Source organism: Vigna umbellata, chromosome 8 (assembly GCF_029865625.1).
Source record: "Vigna umbellata cultivar VRB3 chromosome 8, Vumbellata_1.0, whole genome shotgun sequence".
Classification (NCBI taxonomy): domain Eukaryota; kingdom Viridiplantae; phylum Streptophyta; class Magnoliopsida; order Fabales; family Fabaceae; genus Vigna; species Vigna umbellata.
The window spans coordinates 36,386,915-36,407,039 of record NC_142172.1 but is presented as its reverse complement, the minus strand read 5'-3'; the positions used below and the strand labels follow the sequence as shown (position 1 = coordinate 36,407,039).

The window sequence follows — 20,125 nt, the reverse complement described above, 5'->3', positions numbered from 1 at the left end:
TCAGGTGACATTAACCCACACCACCGGTCACATGTTATAATGTAAGACTTGACATATTAATAACAAAAAAATTTACAAAAAAATTAAAAATTTTGAAAATTAAAAAATTTCGAAAAATTAAAAAGATTTTAAAAAACTATGGATTCACACTTAACACTAACAAGATCATCATTTATAAGATACTTAGATCTAATTAAGTAAATTTTTTAATATTAAAACTTGATGGAAACAAAAATCTAAATGGAACTGACTTAAAATTTTTCAACAAAACCTCAAATCAAGATCGCAATTAAACTCTTTTTTTTTCTATTTCACAATTCCAAAAATAAAATTATTACAAAAATATTTGTTTCCCCTTGTAGTATTTATTTTCATCCTCGTTCTTTTTTCTATTTCAAATTACACAAAAATACTTCTTTAATTATTTTTACTATTTTTTATAATTATTTAATTTTCATCCAAGTGTTATTATTATCTAATTATTATTAGATATTTTTATTTAATATTTATATAATTATAATTTGTCCTATTTTTTATAATTATTTGACTTTCATCCAAATTATTATTATCTAATTATTATTAGATGTTTTTATTTAATATTTATATAATTATAATTTGTGTTGATATTAGAGAAAAAAATTATCATTTTGACATTTTTTACTATAATTTTTATTATTTACAAATTTATATAATATTATTTTATAGAATTTTATTGGTTTTAATAGTTACTTATAAAATCCTAACTTGTAATTTTTAACTAAAACTTTCATAAGAACTTATTACTTTTAAGGAAAGTACGAGGTCCTTCTTTTTATGAGATTGTTTTCACTCGTATTTTGGTGAAAATTTACAATATTTTCTATCTCAACTTTGAAAAGTATGTGGCTAGTCTCATTTATTGTTATTGAAGGATAAACTATCTTTGAAAGTCAAGTCAATACGCATGATGAATTCTTAAGGGAAATACTTAAGTCTAATATCCTTTTCCAACATTTTGACATTAGTAAATAAACTATACTTTAATAAATTAAGATGTTGGATTTTTTAAATTTTCTTTTTATGCGTATTTATCTTCTTACAACCTACTATCGATTATTCTAGATATAAAAAATTACATATAATTTTATTGGTTAGAGAGAAACAGAGTTATATTTATTCATAATTCCATTTTTTTATTACAACTACATTTATAACGTTTTAAATACTAAAGTAATATATTAGTTTATATAACCACGTTCCTTTTTTTCTTATTTAACCCTTTGATTTAATTTACTCTGCTCTTGTTATTATATAATATTTGCATATAATTTTATTTGATATTTTTATTTAATAAAAGTTCTTATAAGTAGTTATATATATATATATATATATATATATATATATATATATATATATATATATATATATATATATATATATATATATATATATTTGCTGCTAAGAGTATGTTTATTATATACTCTTAAAAATAAATTAGTTAAGTGACATAATATATACTGAATTAATATGAATATTGTTTACAAATAATTATAAATACAATGGTAATCAGGGACCGATTCCTATGGTTATAAGAGGATTTTGACCCTCCCATTTTTTTTTAATATATGAAAAATAATAATTTATTTTAATTTTATTCCCAAAAGTTTTGTATAAATATTTTCACACCCCAAAGTATTTATTCAACATTCGCCATATTTACTTAACATTTGTTGATGGTATTATGTTGATGGTAATAATACATGTAAAAAATATTATAGTTGATCCATCATGAAATGTTTGATAAAATGATGAACATTATTCTTTGAAAGTTACATGTCATTATTGACTTCTCATCACATTCAAAAAATATATTTAAAATTATGACAGAATTGTCAAACATAAATGAAGTCACGTGTTTAATATTTTTTTATTTATTTAAGAAAATATATAATTAAAATAGATTAAATTGTGTGAATATAATATATATTTACTTTTTATTTATGTCATTTCGTTTATGTCATTACTCGTGTGTTTTGTTTTCATTTTTAATTATATAATTATCGATTGTTTATAGGATGATATGTAATTATTGAAAAATAAGTTAGAACTATTTATGATAAAACGATTAATAGATTTTACATAAACATAAAATTTTATCAATTAGTCATTAAATATATTTGAATTTATTATCAATTTTTGGTAAAAATATATAAGGGATTAGAGTTTTTATTAGTAAAGTTTAAACTTGTATTTTACTGAATTAGGACTTGTTAACTTGCATTTTGTCATTATTAGAATAAAACTTATAAGTATATTGTTTAGTGTTTTTTTATTGAATTGGATAATGAAATCAATAAAGTCTTTATCACATCATTAATTTCATACTTTTAATTGTTTTCAATAATTTTAGATTTATCTTAATAAAAATTAATCATTTTCATTATTTTAAGCTTTAATAAATAAATAATCATAGTTTCGTTAAACAAATGTATGTATCTTAAAAAATGATATGTAAATTTTTCACTTTATTTAGTATAGTCATCAATATCATAACAAACATTTATCTTTAAAGAAATCCAATATTGATAATCTTATTTATCTAAATATAAAAGAGGTTCCGAAATATGTTAATATAAAACAATTTTTGAATATATTTATGTTTTCAAGTAATAAATTTTTTATATGACTAATGTGAATGAATTTGAATAATTTAGTACATTCACACACATATATATTATTTGTATATACTATATTTTATTTTACAATAATTAATTAAACATGCAAAAAATTACCTTACTAATTTTTATTTTTGAAACATTCATTAATTTTTCTCATATCCTTTTTATTAAAAATAAATTTTAAATTCCAAATAGAAATTTGTTTCCTATACAGTAATAGATATTTTAAACATTTATAAATATTTTATTTTGAAATTTTTTTAAAGTACAAACATAAGAAAAATTATATGATAAGTTCTTCAGTGTTAAGAGGCTAATAAAAGTTTAAGTGAATTCACAATGTTTGGTTGAATTTTGTTCTTAGATCAAAAGTCACAATTAATAATAATAAAATAATTCTTTCTGCGAGTGTAACAATCAAAGTATCAAAATTCAACATCTTCCATATATAAATATATTGCATGATAATGACTATTTTCACCTTTAACTACTTTATAAAATCTTTCATTGACATTCTCTCACCACCTAATATCTTTATCTATATACTTTGAATTATTACGAGGATTTAGATATCTCATTTCAATATACCAACTTAATACTACTCAAACTACATTTCACCAACTAAGTATAATATGTGTAATAACTACTACCTTTTACATCATACTATAACCAACTCATCACCATCAATTGCATTTAAGCACAATAAATCAACAATGCATAAGGCATTAAAACCATTTTCATATAATCCTTTGAATACAAGCTAAATGACGAAATTGTAATTTAGTTTATACATGATTATTGCTTGAACAATGTTTTTAAATAGAAAAAATACAACTTCTTCCTTACTATAAAGATAAATTATAGCTTGACAAACAAAATTAGTCACTTGAATGACTTATGAACAATTAAGTGATCTTTTTCCATGAGAGAAATAATTTATATCTTTCTCATCTTAAGGAATAGTTATCACTTGGATGATTAGATTTATTACTTTTAAACAGTGCTTTACAAGAAAGTATCAAAACATAAAATCAATTATTATGACTATCATATATCGCTAGAGTGATTGACCTATCACTTAAAATCCCAAAAAGAAACTAAAACTGTAACATCCCAATATCTCACGCTGGATAATTCATAATTTATATATTGTAACATTACATTTACGGTAATATCCCGTAATCTCACACTTATAAATTCATAGATAATATATGTCTACACATGTTTTAAACTCAGATTTCAACTATAAACTCATAAATATAATTCGAATTCTTCTAGCTTATTCTTCTGTCTCTCTCTTCATTGGCATTGGATCAGACGACATTCCTTCATCTGCTCCCGTATAACATCACGCATTATACGATCATCGCATTCACATGCACACACAAGTAAGGGTGAGCTAACATGCAACAAATCATTTATAAAACATGTATAATTACCTTGATATAAACATCATATAATAATTATGTTCGACACCCTCATACCACAATTCCTATTAGATACTCGTCTCACAATACCCAATAGACACCACAATACCCAATAGACACTCATCCGGATGATACGTTGATGAGCGGTCACGGGAGGTTATGCACTTGTAATGACTTCTACTTCTTTTTACAAATACACTTTCAAAATACTTCATACCATTCACAAGGTTAATCCCCTCACTATGTCCAAAACCGGCACATAGACCAGGACCTCCTGCTCCTCTCACCACATAATTCATCCCTCTCTACTTGAGACTAGATGATTATTAGAGTATCAGGATAACCTCCAACTACGGGACCCTCAACATCAACATATACACAAATACCATAATATTACTTAATCTCTCCACAAGACTCATACCATACTAATATTCCTCAACTCACATTATACCCCTACAAAATCTCCCCATACTACTCATAACATGTTCAGATGCATAAATTCAAATGCAGTATAATAAAATGCAATAATCACAATTATAATTCATAATTTCATATCTACCACAATAACATGAATTAATCAGACATTTCCATTCCAACAACATATATTGCATAATAATTTAACAGTACAAAATCTGTTCAATAGGATTTAAGTTAAAAACTTGTCGAGTAGACTTCCAGGAAAGAGAGGTGCGTCACAATGGACAACTTAAGTACCAAGTCTTTCCTTAGCCAAAGTGTTCCTCAACTAGTTTTTAACAAATTTCTTATTTACAGATTCAAAACAACAGCATATAATATTAACACTGAATTTCAATATAGATTAACATACAGTAAGCATTAACAGTATTCACACAGCAGAATTTCAATATATGAATAGTAATAAAACAATACTAAATCATAATATAAAAGCATAGAACTATTAAATCATAATATAAAAACATATAAAGGTTAGCTCCCCTACCTCTATTCCAGACGTCTCTTGCTCTGAATTTATTTCTCCGAAACCTTTCAGAACCTCTACCCTTCTTGCAACTAAAAATTTCTCTCTATCTTTCTCTCACTTGATTTCTCTTCTCTTGGTGCAAAATACCCTTCCCTCCCATGGCTATTTATAGTAAAAAAAATTTACTATTCATTAATATTTTAATATTATTTATTATTTTAATATTATTTAAAAATAATATTTCAATCCTTTTCTCACCAAATCTGATCCTAATTTCTACCTACTACTTTCTTCCATGCTAAGGAATCCAAATGCTGAAAATTTATTTTTACTATTCACTTTTTACTATTTACTATTTACTTTTTACTATTCAATTAAAAAAAATTTACTAAATAAGTTACCAAAAATTTGAACCTCTCCTTCTAAAATTACTATAATTTTATATCCAAAATTTACATTTTTCTATCCATTAAAATTATTATTACTAATAAAATACTAAAATTTACTACTATAAATATATATATATATATATATATATATATATATATATATTTTTTTTTATGGGTCTTACATTCTCCCCAACACAAAAAAATTTTCGTCCTCGAAAATTCAAAAATTCGAAATAAAGTTATGATTATTTCACCTTATCTCCTAGTTTCCTTGTAAATTCATTTACTCTACTTATTTTGTGCATCAAATTTCTAGCATGTCAAATTTGAAATATATTCATGAAAAATTAAAATCATAAACCTTCAAAACACCTTTACTTGACACTTTTAGCCCTATGAAAACCACCATTAAACATACCTCAATTATAATGTGTTTCCCGAGATCAAAACCATATCCCAAGGATATTTAGTGTTAACCAAATCTCAAATTTTTATCTTATGCGAACTAAAAGTAAGTATAAACAAGTTCACTCACACACATCACTGGATAGAGATCAAGGTGCGACATATAAATCTTTACCCATCCTTTTCATCGCCATTGAGGTTTGAATACTACCATATAACTATACCTGATGAAATTGCTCCAATCACAATCTACAACTTCTTAATTATTCCTAATTCCCTAATCACATTAGTATTGCAACCCTCCTTTTTATCTATTTCCAAACTCTTCTTCTTCCTTATCTTGCCATGTTCATAATAATATCAATTCAACCTACACTACCTCTACTAACTTTAATATTCCAAAATCAATAAAATTTACAACCATAAATCATGACATTTTAATCCTATCATAAAAATACCAAATATTTGCATAAGCCGAAAGCCAAAATTTTCGTACCTGGATTTTCTCCACTACTCCTCATACCAAAATCACATATTCTCAAATCTTATCTCTAATGTATTTACTGAAAAAAAAATCTAACCATCTCCTTTTAATAATCTATTTAGCTTAGAATCCTTCCAATACTTCATTCTTCTCTAAAGACCTCGTGTTCTCTTAACTTATAGATTTCTCCTCCTATTAAACTTTCTCATCTACTCTTCTTTGTCTAATATTTGATTTATTCTTAATCTACTTCAGTATTCCTATCCCTTTTTATTTTAAACTTTATCTTCAATTCTTCCATCATTTTCTTTCTTCAGATTCCAATCATCACTAATACATCAATCCATGTTACCAATCTCACACAATGCCACTCTGTTTCTCATCAACACGGCCTTCATCTCTGACTTATAAAGTTACTGATATACTAAACCAAACTGATTTCTCAAACCTTGCTACATTCATTCTTATCCAAAGCTTCTCTTAATCTAGCCTTTGAATTCAACTCCTTTTTGTGAAACGTAAGATATCTCATCTATTAATTTTGTTCTAGAAACTTCTAAAAATTTACTTCTAAACACCAACATCTTCACTCATCCATTGAAACTTAAACTCTAGTATTATATTTCCCTATCAAGGCTTTAACTAATTCTAATATCTTTCCTCAAACCCTCAGAATTAAGAAAGGAAAATCATCTATAGTAAAAGTCATGGTAGTTAGACACAATACTCTACTATCTAGATTTAGAGGAAATGGTAAATTATACCATTTAGACTCAATTCTTCACAGAGAAGACACGGAAGACCCACAACACAGAGGTCATCCTAAGGACGAACTGCTCTGATACCATTAATGTAACATCCCAATATCTCACGCTGGATAATTCATAATTTATATATTGTAACATTACATTTACGGTAATATCCCGTAATCTCACACTTATAAATTCATAGATAATATATGTCTACACATGTTTTAAACTCAGATTTCAACTATAAACTCATAAATATAATTCGAATTCTTCTAGCTTATTCTTCTGTCTCTCTCTTCATTGGCATTGGATCAGACGACATTCCTTCATCTGCTCCCGTATAACATCACGCATTATACGATCATCGCATTCACATGCACACACAAGTAAGGGTGAGCTAACATGCAACAAATCATTTATAAAACATGTATAATTACCTTGATATAAACATCATATAATAATTATGTTCGACACCCTCATACCACAATTCCTATTAGATACTCGTCTCACAATACCCAATAGACACCACAATACCCAATAGACACTCATCCGGATGATACGTTGATGAGCGGTCACGGGAGGTTATGCACTTGTAATGACTTCTACTTCTTTTTACAAATACACTTTCAAAATACTTCATACCATTCACAAGGTTAATCCCCTCACTATGTCCAAAACCGGCACATAGACCAGGACCTCCTGCTCCTCTCACCACATAATTCATCCCTCTCTACTTGAGACTAGATGATTATTAGAGTATCAGGATAACCTCCAACTACGGGACCCTCAACATCAACATATACACAAATACCATAATATTACTTAATCTCTCCACAAGACTCATACCATACTAATATTCCTCAACTCACATTATACCCCTACAAAATCTCCCCATACTACTCATAACATGTTCAGATGCATAAATTCAAATGCAGTATAATAAAATGCAATAATCACAATTATAATTCATAATTTCATATCTACCACAATAACATGAATTAATCAGACATTTCCATTCCAACAACATATATTGCATAATAATTTAACAGTACAAAATCTGTTCAATAGGATTTAAGTTAAAAACTTGTCGAGTAGACTTCCAGGAAAGAGAGGTGCGTCACAATGGACAACTTAAGTACCAAGTCTTTCCTTAGCCAAAGTGTTCCTCAACTAGTTTTTAACAAATTTCTTATTTACAGATTCAAAACAACAGCATATAATATTAACACTGAATTTCAATATAGATTAACATACAGTAAGCATTAACAGTATTCACACAGCAGAATTTCAATATATGAATAGTAATAAAACAATACTAAATCATAATATAAAAGCATAGAACTATTAAATCATAATATAAAAACATATAAAGGTTAGCTCCCCTACCTCTATTCCAGACGTCTCTTGCTCTGAATTTATTTCTCCGAAACCTTTCAGAACCTCTACCCTTCTTGCAACTAAAAATTTCTCTCTATCTTTCTCTCACTTGATTTCTCTTCTCTTGGTGCAAAATACCCTTCCCTCCCATGGCTATTTATAGTAAAAAAAATTTACTATTCATTAATATTTTAATATTATTTATTATTTTAATATTATTTAAAAATAATATTTCAATCCTTTTCTCACCAAATCTGATCCTAATTTCTACCTACTACTTTCTTCCATGCTAAGGAATCCAAATGCTGAAAATTTATTTTTACTATTCACTTTTTACTATTTACTATTTACTTTTTACTATTCAATTAAAAAAAATTTACTAAATAAGTTTATTAAAAATTTGAACCTTTCCTTCTAAAATTACTATAATTTTATATCCAAAATTTACATTTTTCCATCCATTAAAATTATTATTACTAATAAAATACTAAAATTTACTACTATAAATATATATATATATATATATATATATATTTTTTTTTTTTATGGGTCTTACAAAAACTAAATATTTGTTCAATTCTCTCAAAAAAACAAATCAATTGACAGAATGGTGTCAAATTCGTACACTTATCTAAAATATTAAAGTTAAATCCAAAACTTAGTTTTATATTTTCTTAAAAACATAACTCAACTGAAGCCCAACTTCAAACTTCTGTTCTTACCTCAAACATTCACTGTCTTAAAATAAAGTTTCAATAGTATTCCAACATGTCTATGATTCACTAATACTAGTTTCAATACAAATAATTTATCCATTCACAATTTAAAACCCATTTACAACTCAATAAATTTTCAACAATAAAAACATAAGAAACATAAATTCAATCTATATGTAACTTTTCTACTAATTCTTCAATACTCTCATTATTTGATTTAGATTTTAAATGTGAGTTTAACTTACCTCTGAATATTTTTTCTTTTCAAGAAATCTATCAAAGTACAAGGGGAAGGACTAATGATACCCAAAGATATACTAGATTTCTTCCAATAAAACTAAACCTATCAAATAATCGCACCATCATGGATTTATACTAGTAATGGCTCATTTTGTTTTTCTCAGTTGATCAAACATGCATTGACTCGCGTGTATGGGAAAAGAGCAAAAGGAAAGTTGAAAACTATAAAAAAAAAACATATTTTGATCATAGTTTTCTTTAATTAAGTTAAACTTGTTGTACAATATATATTTATTCAGTCAATTATTAACCAGACGGTCAAATAATTGTTATGTGAACTAAATCGAACGGTTAAAACACTACTTAGACCAAATGGTTAAGATGAAGCAGAGTAATTCTAAAATCAACTTATTTAAAGGCACAACTAGTAATATTTAAACTGTAATTATGTCGACCCTAATCAAAATCTCATCAAGTTTATAAATATTAGTTTGATGTAAAGAGGTAAATCGTGTATTAATTACACATTTATTGTCTTTACAATCTAAACCAAACTGACTTTGACATCAGAAATTCTTTTACAGGTATCCCCGATCGGTGTTTGATGAACAAGACTTGGATTTGGAATCGACCCTATATATACTAGAAAATTTTTGGCACTCATCATGAAATCAAGAGTTGTGGGTATGAAGTGTTTGGTCTATCGAGGAGGAGGTTCATTAGGAAGATACAACATCAATGAGATATGAGTCCAACCACATAAGAGATTGACCTCACTCTACCCAAAACTTTAAAACAATGCATTAATGAGTCTTTTACCTTTGTATACTCTATTTTTTCATTTCTATCCAATGTGAAACTTGAACTCACATTTAGATTCTCAATATGAAGCATATCTAAAAACCCTCCAAGCAGAAGAAAACAGTTATGTGCCAAGAGTAAAGTGTCAAAAATCTTGTACCCCATGCACCAACTCAGCCCATGTAGACTAAGGAGTGTAAAAAGTCTTGTCGAACTATCTCTGAAGACAATTATGGAGTCAACAAAGATTACCTGTCTGTCAGAAATGTAAATACAAAACACTAAAAATAATAGACACGCCTTTGTCGGAAAACTGAATAACGCTTGTTTTTTATAAGGATTGATGAATTTATTAAAAATAAGATGTGATGTATAAATGAAAGTAAAATTAAATTAGATTTAAAATATACTTTTAAAGAATACTATATTAAGGGAAAAGAGGATTAATGTGGTAAAATGGGTAAAATTTGGCAACTAAGGAAATAAAAGTTAAAAGTGTGATAGATAATAAAAATAAGTCTGAAATGAAAGCGGGCGGTTCCCCGGAAGTAGGTATGTATAGCCATCACTATTTACAAAAGTAATATGAATTACAAGTGAAAAATAAAGTTTTAAAAATTGCTGAAAAATGAAATCTAGAGAGATTTCGGTAATTATATCATTTTATTCAAAGTGCTACTTTTAGAAAAAGGTAATCAAGCTTTAGCCTCTGGGCATGCAGATTCTTTTTTATTTTTTCCTGTTGACTTTTTTAATCCTTTCCCTGTTTTTCTTCGAACCTATCATGTAAAACAAACACTTTTGATGGTTTAAATTTGATCCAAGAGAATCTCCAATTCAAACTACAAAATTTTGGTATTACTAGTCCACAAATCAAAATACAAAATGTTGCCATTACAACACCACAAAAATATTCATTATAATATAATATTAATAACTAACTCATTCTGTCGTTTTTTAAATAAAGTGTAAATAAAAATATAATATGTAAAAAATATGTATCGCTAAATTATAAAAATATAGATGTTTTTAAGCGTAAGAGAAAATAATTGCAAACTTAAATTTGTAAAATATTATTGTTTTTAAATGTAATCGTATGTGTAATTCGTTAAAAAAAAATAGATTAAAATCATGTCATTCTAGAAATAATTGAAGTTAAATATAGAATAAAGGTGATAGTGGGGAATCTTGGAATTTCATCCAACCGAATCCCTGTCTCAGTGTTCCACGAGTTGTGGCAACGGAAGTTGAGTCCACCCAACCCTATGGTTGAAAAACTCGTTTACAAATTTGTATAAACCTATTTTTCTTTTATTTTATTTATTCATGAAAATATAAATTAAATAAAACAAATTTATCAGAGCTTTTACAAATTAATTTATAAAAAATAAATTTATTTGAACTATAATTTTTATTATTCTTTCTTGTTTGTTGAACATTAGTCAGAGTTATTATGTTTACTAAAAATGATTAGTTCCGACCAATTAAAGCTTCAGACACTCATTGGAATGCTCATATTTAGAGCTCAGTAATACTTCTCTCTGGCAAACTTATTCTCAAAAAATCTGTTAAAAAGTACTAAAAGTCGTCCCTATATTTTGTGTCCTTGTGTTTTTATACGTAACTAGAATGAAAGATGCATAAGTTTACATAAATCTGAGATTAACCTGTTGGTAGTGTTGATTCACTGGTAGCTAAGTTTTACGCGGATTATACATGTTTTTAGTATTGTAAAATGAATATTAATTTTTAAAGTCTCCATTTTACTGTTAGTTAAAATACAAGACTCAAATGGTTTAACTCTGTTCACCTCAGACAATTCTCAAACTCTTCAATTCAATTTGATACATTCTATTAAGATTAAAATGTATTTTTATACTATCTTATTCACATCACCTAGGAAGAAATACTTTGTTAAAAAAGGAAGAAAGAAATTGCTAGAATTTTCCAAAAGTTGAAGCCATATATGCAAAGTGGAAATCAAATCAGTCTGATCAAAATCAATTCAAAGGCATATTACTAAAAGCATTTTTCTCTTACATATTATTTGGGTACAGAGAAGATGCAAAACATATGGTTCCTGCACTTCAGTCAACAAATATGCATAAAATTCTGCACAATTCTATCTCGATGACAATAGATATACAAGCTAGCTTATATATTCCCTCCAAGGAACTATACAGAATCCAGAATCCTCTGGTTTTATGGACCCAAGAAAACTTCCAATTGTTTTCCAAGAATCACACTCCCTTTAAAGAACACAGTATAGAAACTCATACGTTAAACCTCAAGCTTCTTCCTGGATTTAAAATGTGTCTTTTCATGAATTGTAGTTGGGATTTACTCAAAGCAATCGATTATAGAGTATAATATTACTAGATTTTATTCACTAAATATGCATGAAAAAGAGAAATGTCTCATTTTTATAGAGTTGTTTTGATGAGTCTTTTCAGGATGATTATTATAAAGATATAATTTCATTAATGACACATTAGTCTCATAAAATATTATAATCATCTTTAATCTAGAGTTTCAATGTAACGAGTTTATGAGTTTTTGTACTTGATTTTTTTATTTTTACTTAATGTATTTAATTTTTTTATTTTTACGTAATGCGTTTAATTTTTTTATTTTTATTTAATGTGTGGTTAAGATTCACATTTTCATTTCCAACAATTTTGTATACTCGAAAAATAGTATGATGTTTTTTTTATTAAGTTTTATTTGATGAAAAAATTTTAAAAGTAAATTTATTTTTAAATTTTTTACGTATATTAAGAAATTTTTAATTATGTTTGTATTTTATATAAATTTGAATTATTACAGTTTTGTAACGAGGTGAAATAAAAAGGCTAAAAAAAATGAGTAACGAGACATTTGGAATTACTAATAACACTGATAAATTTAAAACAAAACATAATTATTAATAATTGGGCCGTAATTAAGTTATCATCTAATAAAAACTCATTTTAAAGTTTATAAATAATACAATTATGAAGTAAGGAGTAGTGATGACATTAATAGCTTTGAATTGTCGAAACTTTACTCACTATTTTTTGCAGGTAATCTCCAAATATACGAACAAGCGATAGGGACGAATGATAGCTGAAACGAATATTTGGACCGCCAGCGACTAAGTACGACAGTAAACAATTTACTTTACCCCCACACTTTTGGAACTAAAATCGTTTTTTTTAGACTACTAATATTTTTGTTTAATGTGGGGATCATCGAAATCATAATTATCTAATATTGGAAGGATTAAATAATAGAAAATAGACTTTTATTTAGTTGAAGATAAATTTAAATTACAAAAGGTGGTTTTAAGACTTTTGAAATTGGATTTTGAAACCTAAATGAAGAAGAGGGGAGTAGGTAGTCGTTCTCGTTAACACAGTGCAGAAGAATCTGAGAAAGAAAAGCAGAGAAATATATTGCTTTTTTTACTCTAAGAAACAGACTGGCGCAACCATGTGGCAAGAAAAGAAGAAATTCTAAAAATGATGAAATAGAAAGTATGACAGAGAATCCAAAGCAGCAACCTAGCACAGTATTAGAGCCAAGTATTTGAAGTAAAATGTGATTTTTTCAATGAAAACTACTGAATGAAAAGGAAGAAAAGAGGAAGCATGTTGATAATGGGATTGGTGGACTTTAAAAAAAGGAAGAGAACCGTGATATATTAAACTTCTTAATGAACAGCCCTACATAGAGGAATTTTATTAAACACTCAAGTGCATCTTAAAAATCCAAAACAATTCTACACTTAGTTGGGACTACCGTGACATCACAGAGGAGGTTTGCAAGAAAATGTTGCCCCCAGTGTGACAAAAATTGATAGAGAATGTGTTAGATATGAGGGGAAGTTAACAATAAATAAAAAATATTTTCACTTCTAATTGTTTTACAAATATATATATATATATATGTCCATAAACAGTTTTAAAGCAACATGTAACTTGTACAAGAATAGTTTAACACAATTTTTTTCAATTATAGAAATAAATTACGCATAAGTACTTACACAATAAAAGCCTGTTTATTAAATGTTTAATTACGGTGCTTACCAAAATAAGGATACGAGGCTTAAAAAAAAACTGGTTAAAATTCAAACATTTTGACTTGTTTTGTTTTTTCAAACCTAATAGTCGGTTCATTTTGCTATTTGACATCTTAAAATAAAGAATATGAAAGTAGAACAATATTGTTTATATGAGTTGAGTCATCACAGATTGAATTAAAAAATAATCACTTCAATCTTATATACTTTTTAATAAATACAAAAAATTTATAATCCGATCTATCCATTGATGGATTAGTAATTAACTTATTTACAAAAATTTTAATTTTGTAATTTATTTTATCTATTTATTGCAGTACAATAAAATTGAATTAATTTCACATTACATATACTTTAATTAAGATATGTAAGAGTACATGTCACAAACTTCAGTTTATTTATAAATTGATATTATTAAGTTGATTTTGTAAAAGTTAAATTAAATTTAATGTATATTTCTTAAAAAATTATAAAATTAGATTTTGAGTTGAAATTAAATTCTAATTTTAAGAGAGGGAGAGAACACTATATGCATTTTATCGGGGATAATTACTCAATTTAAGTAACTTATTCCCAAATAAATTATGATTCAATTGTTCCTAGGAGGGAAAGATGGAAGGTTGTATGACTATGTCTTTTAGCTACTAAATATGGATATAATTAACTCTTCTCAAACCATTTTCTTTTGCAGAGTTTGTACGCATATTGTATAAAACAATTATATTATCTTATGTCTTAAACTGGTTTTTCCAGAAGAGAATGATACTCTTTTTTTCTGCTTCAAATTCAGACAACTTGTTTTATATTTGACTAATATATAATCTAAGGGGCGGATCAATACGACTTATCTTCTCAAAAGTAGATTAAGAACTTACAATTAGTTGAGTTTTTCTAGAAGTAACATAACATGGAATAGGTTTGTGAAACAAGTTTTTACATGAACTTAAAATAGTTATATAAGTTAATTATATATTGAAGACATTTTTATGTTATTAAAAAGATAACCTATACAATGAAAAAAAAAAGACATTTTTGACATATTAGATTTATATTAGATCTTGATTTAGATTTATGTTTTTTTTTCATTTGTATAATTATTGTCCATTATTTCAATTTTCTATCTTATTTTGTTTTGCTATTCCAAATCCTTTCCTTTCTCATGGTCTTGAGAGCATGATTCTAATGTCGTGGTATCATCATCATCATCATTGAATGCAGTATGGACTTATCTTCCACCAACTTCTTATTCCATAACAGGTTGTCATCAATGTTATGCACATGGTAAGCTTCGTTATGGTTAGGGCTCTTTCTGTGGCAAACTAACCTGATATATTACACCACTTTATATTTAATAAAATGAATAAAACAAAGGTAATTTAGTTTTTTAGTAACTAAAATCCAGACTATATCTTTATTCCATCACCAGTAATACTATTTATAGTTTATGAAATTCTTTTTCAAATACATTATGAAAACTTTATATACCAAATCTATAAGAAAAAAAAGTAATTTTTTTATAAATTTTTATGTGAAATTCATAAGAAAGATCTTACAAAACATAAAAAAACCTGAGTAATAAATATAGAAATGAATGGGTAAAAAAATAGTGTTACATTTTTTTTCAGTACTTCCTTATTCAAAGCCTGATAGAATCTCTTGAAAATGTTTATAATATTTTTTTGTAATATTTTATACTTTTGCCTTTTTTTATGTTAGGCTAACCAGTATTTTCAGTCCATTAGTCTAACTATCTCACTATTTTATACTTTTGAACTACACTAATACTTTTATGTATAACTTGTCATTTGAATGAATTTAAGGAATGATTTTCAACACCAAACGGTGGAAATAGATTTGTAACTTTTTTTAGTCCCATTTGAAATAAAATATTAGTGTTGCTTAGTAAAATATTATTGTATAATTAGATTTGAATTGGAGTGTTAAACCGCGTTTTAATTACAGGATGAAGACAACATGGAAGAGGTTTGTTTTAAAAAAATAAAACTACATGAATTGAGAACTTTTTTTAAGTCAATTTTTTTTTTCCTTTTTCTCATCATGTTTTCTTTAATCAAACAAAATAGGTAAGCAGCGGGCGTATTTTTCAAATCAATTTTCTTCCATTCACACGTGAACATAAATCGTAATGACCATCAAATGGTTGGTCTAACTGGTCATAGAAAACTTAAGTTATTGAAAAGAGTGACTAAAGAGTTTGAATTATTGTGACTCTTATTATGTATTAAGAATACTTAATTGGAAAAAGGGACCCAATAAGAAATTCCGCAGCATTCGTAACCCAAACCCTTAATGCGATAAATTTATATAACTTCTTTTAGTAGTTTTCAGTTGAAATATACGATATTTCCCTTCCTATAGTTAAGACCTAAGTTTTTCTAAAAACTTGAAAGCATTTTTTATACGAACAAGTTGGTTTGGTAGAGAGAGTGATAATAAAGAATATATGAAACAGTATGGTAAAAGTGGTGAGCAGCTATATGGAAGAAAAGAAATGTGAATAAAGGTTTTTGAGTGATGACAGAATAATCCCGTGAAGAATTTGACTTCATATTAGCACCACAAATTCTTCATAGTTGATTCACATTTACATCTGTAATTGGATCTATACCTAAAAGAACAAGAATCTGCTTTCTGTACTAAAATTTCCATCCCTACTTTCTCTCCCCTTTCCATAAAACTTTGAACTTTCAAAAAGGGTTAAGGATTAGATTAACCAATTTCTCGCTACACCTTATTCACGTGCTCCTGTTCTTCTACACTCTTTTCAAATAACAAAATATGTGATTCTCCTATATATGTGTTACTCTCTCAAATCACTTTATTGAACTCATTGCATCAATCACCATTCATGCTCTCTAAAACCTAAGATCTCACTTATGTTAGCTTCCACTCAAATACTCTTATATTAATCATAATTGGACCCACAAGTTTAACTTAAGGATCATAAGCCTGAGATGTTTGTCCAAAACAATTCATTTATCCTAAACTATATATTCAAAATTAATTATTCATCATTCATTTTTCACTTAACTTCTAAATCTATAAACACGCACTATAGACCTGTTCTCAAGCTTTTCAATGCCTTCATTTTTCACATTCCAAATCTTACTTATTCTATGCATATTTTTAAAGATTTTCTTAATTTAATTATAGCTATCAAAACAGAATTTGCAAATTTTAATATGGACCAAAATTAAATTTGACTCACTAAGAATTCAATTTATCTAAACTGAATCTATGATAAATCGGATTGAATGAAATAAATTGAATCAATAAGCGATTCAACCCATTTAATCTACAAATTCGTGATGAATTGAGTCACATTCAAATTCTTGAACTCATTAATAAACAAACTAAATTAGATTAATTCGCTTAATGATCAATTTGTAATAATTAAGATAAGATACGACAAAATAATTAAAATCACAGCCTGTGAATTTAATGATTAAATTAGCAATTAAATTGTGTTTAAACTATTACCATGTATATATGATTCAGTTATCGTAACTGGTTTGTTTTAAAACTCTTTTTTTAAACAATCTAAAATATTTTAAAGCTAACTAAAATTCATATTTTAAGATATTACGTGAGTATAAATTATTTCGTAATCTATTAATATTTATATTATATACCGTAAAAGTTATAAACTAAATTATTAAAATTTTGATTGCAATTTATCGGATTAAATTACAGGTTTAATTGATATTGAATTATAAACTTAGTAATTTAAGTTCCAAACAACTATGATTCGAATCCCTGATAGATATTTATGATTCCCATTAGCTTTTAGATGTATAAAATATATACAAATGATTCAGACGCAGCCAAATTGGATAATATTAAACGGAGATACTACTGGAGCTTCAATACGTGGTACAAATGTTTGAGATTGAGAGCATGTGTAAAAATATATTATTTCTGATCTTAACTACTTTTAGAATATGAATAAATATTTTCTAATATATATTTAGGTCAATATTTGGAACTTATAAAATAAAAAAATTACATTTTATGAATTTTTAAAAATTATATTGTATTTTTTCAGCTTCATATTCATTCTTTAACTGATTTTCTTGGCCTACAAAAACATTAAGATTTAATAACATTTTTAGTCCTTAATATTAGAATAAATATGTTGTTATGATTTTTAAAATTTAAAAAATATAATTTCATTTCCATAAATTTTCAAAAGTAGCGTTAAAATAATTAAGTCTAAAATTAGTTATTGATAAGAACTTTTTTAATAAACTCACTCAAATATTTGTGATGTAATAACAATAATCAATTTTTTTAAAATAAAATTAGTTAATTACAAAATTATCACGCAACTCTTATATTTATATTTTTAGTTGAAGATGTTTAGCACCACATCCTTTGCGATTGTTTGGGGTTGCTTCAAGTAGTTTTATTCTTAGAGAAAAGTAACATGCCTCGTTCCTTGAAAAAAAAAATAGGTCAGTTGTTTGAATTAGTTTTATTCTTAGACAAAAGTAACATGCTCGATCCTAAATGTTTTTAATTTACAAAATATTATCTAAATCAGTCATATTAATTACTTTTTTTTTCTAATTTTTTTTATTTAATATTTTTTTAGTGGTTTAAATCTTTATATTTGAAAGACGTTTTCTGCCTCGTAATTATTATTGTGAATATATATATTTCAATTGGTACATTTTAGTAATATGTATCGAGTTTTAGTAGAAACAAATATCCTTATATATCATTGATTCTAAGTTTTAAGGTTAAGGGTATTTTAATAATTTTCATTCTCAAAACTTTTCTCTTTCATCTCTCCCTCCAACCTTTTTTCTATCATCCCTACTGTAGTCCCAATTGAAAAAAATCAGAAACACTTGTCGTTAAATTGTCTTTGTAAAGAGTTGAGTCATTGACATATTCACCTTCACGCAAAGGTTCATTGAAGATCTCTTCAATTTCATCATCTTCACTAATATCTCTAATTTCATCATCTGCATATGTTGAATCATCATCTCTAAAACAAACCTTCCAGACCAATTACCAATTGCTTCGGATGTTATTATGCTTCTGAAAATTAGATAAAATTATATACCACAAAAATTATAAAATGAAAACTCATTATAAAATCATTTTTTTGTAAGAAATTGTTTAACAGCGAGTGTTTCTGATTTTTTCCAGGCCAATTACCAATTCCTTTGATGTCATTATACTTGTGGAAATTAGATAAGACAAAAATTATAAAATAAAAACTCATTATAAAATCATTTTTTTGTAAGAAATTGTTTAACAGCGAGTATTTCTGATTTTTATAAAATGAATATATATATATATATATATATATATATATATATATATATATATATATATATATATATATATATATATATTCTTAAATATCCCAAGAGAATCATTCATTTTATTATGATTGGATAAGCATATAGATATTTCTGAAGATGTTCAATAAAGGAATGATCTTGTCTATACCTATTGTAAGTTTAAGGGATGAACATTAACAACGATGACAAATTCTGTGGGTGTCAAAACGACCTACCTCAATAACAATCCAATTGGTCAACCTAGAATATCACTTTATATATATATATAACAAAAACAGTGAAAACACGAAATACCGGAAAATTAAAATAGAAACAATATATTGTTTCAAAAAATCAAATTTCCAAATTAAAGGTTAAATGAAAGTTTCAATCAGTTCTTCTGAAAGTTAAATGAAAGTTTTTCTGTAAAATATAATTATTTATATAGCGTTTTGCTGACAAAATAAAATATTTTTTACTAAAAGAATATTAAATATAAAAAGTTAATTTTTTTCAAGATATCAAAACAACGTTCAGATATTTAATAAGATTTCAAATATTT

General features: G+C 26.2%; 2 long non-coding RNA genes across 2 annotated transcripts; both read right to left on the bottom strand.

Annotated features, from left to right (window-relative positions):
• Positions 1-3,778: 3,778 nt before the first annotated feature.
• On the bottom strand, positions 3,779-5,160 carry LOC148194585 (uncharacterized). Its single transcript, XR_015781424.1, has 2 exons — positions 5,046-5,160; positions 3,779-3,989 (listed from the first exon to the last, which is right to left on the bottom strand). It is a non-coding gene; the product is annotated as an uncharacterized LOC148194585 (long non-coding RNA).
• A 2,013-nt stretch (positions 5,161-7,173) lies between these two features.
• On the bottom strand, positions 7,174-8,555 carry LOC148194584 (uncharacterized). Its single transcript, XR_015781422.1, has 2 exons — positions 8,441-8,555; positions 7,174-7,384 (listed from the first exon to the last, which is right to left on the bottom strand). It is a non-coding gene; the product is annotated as an uncharacterized LOC148194584 (long non-coding RNA).
• Positions 8,556-20,125: the final 11,570 nt, after the last annotated feature.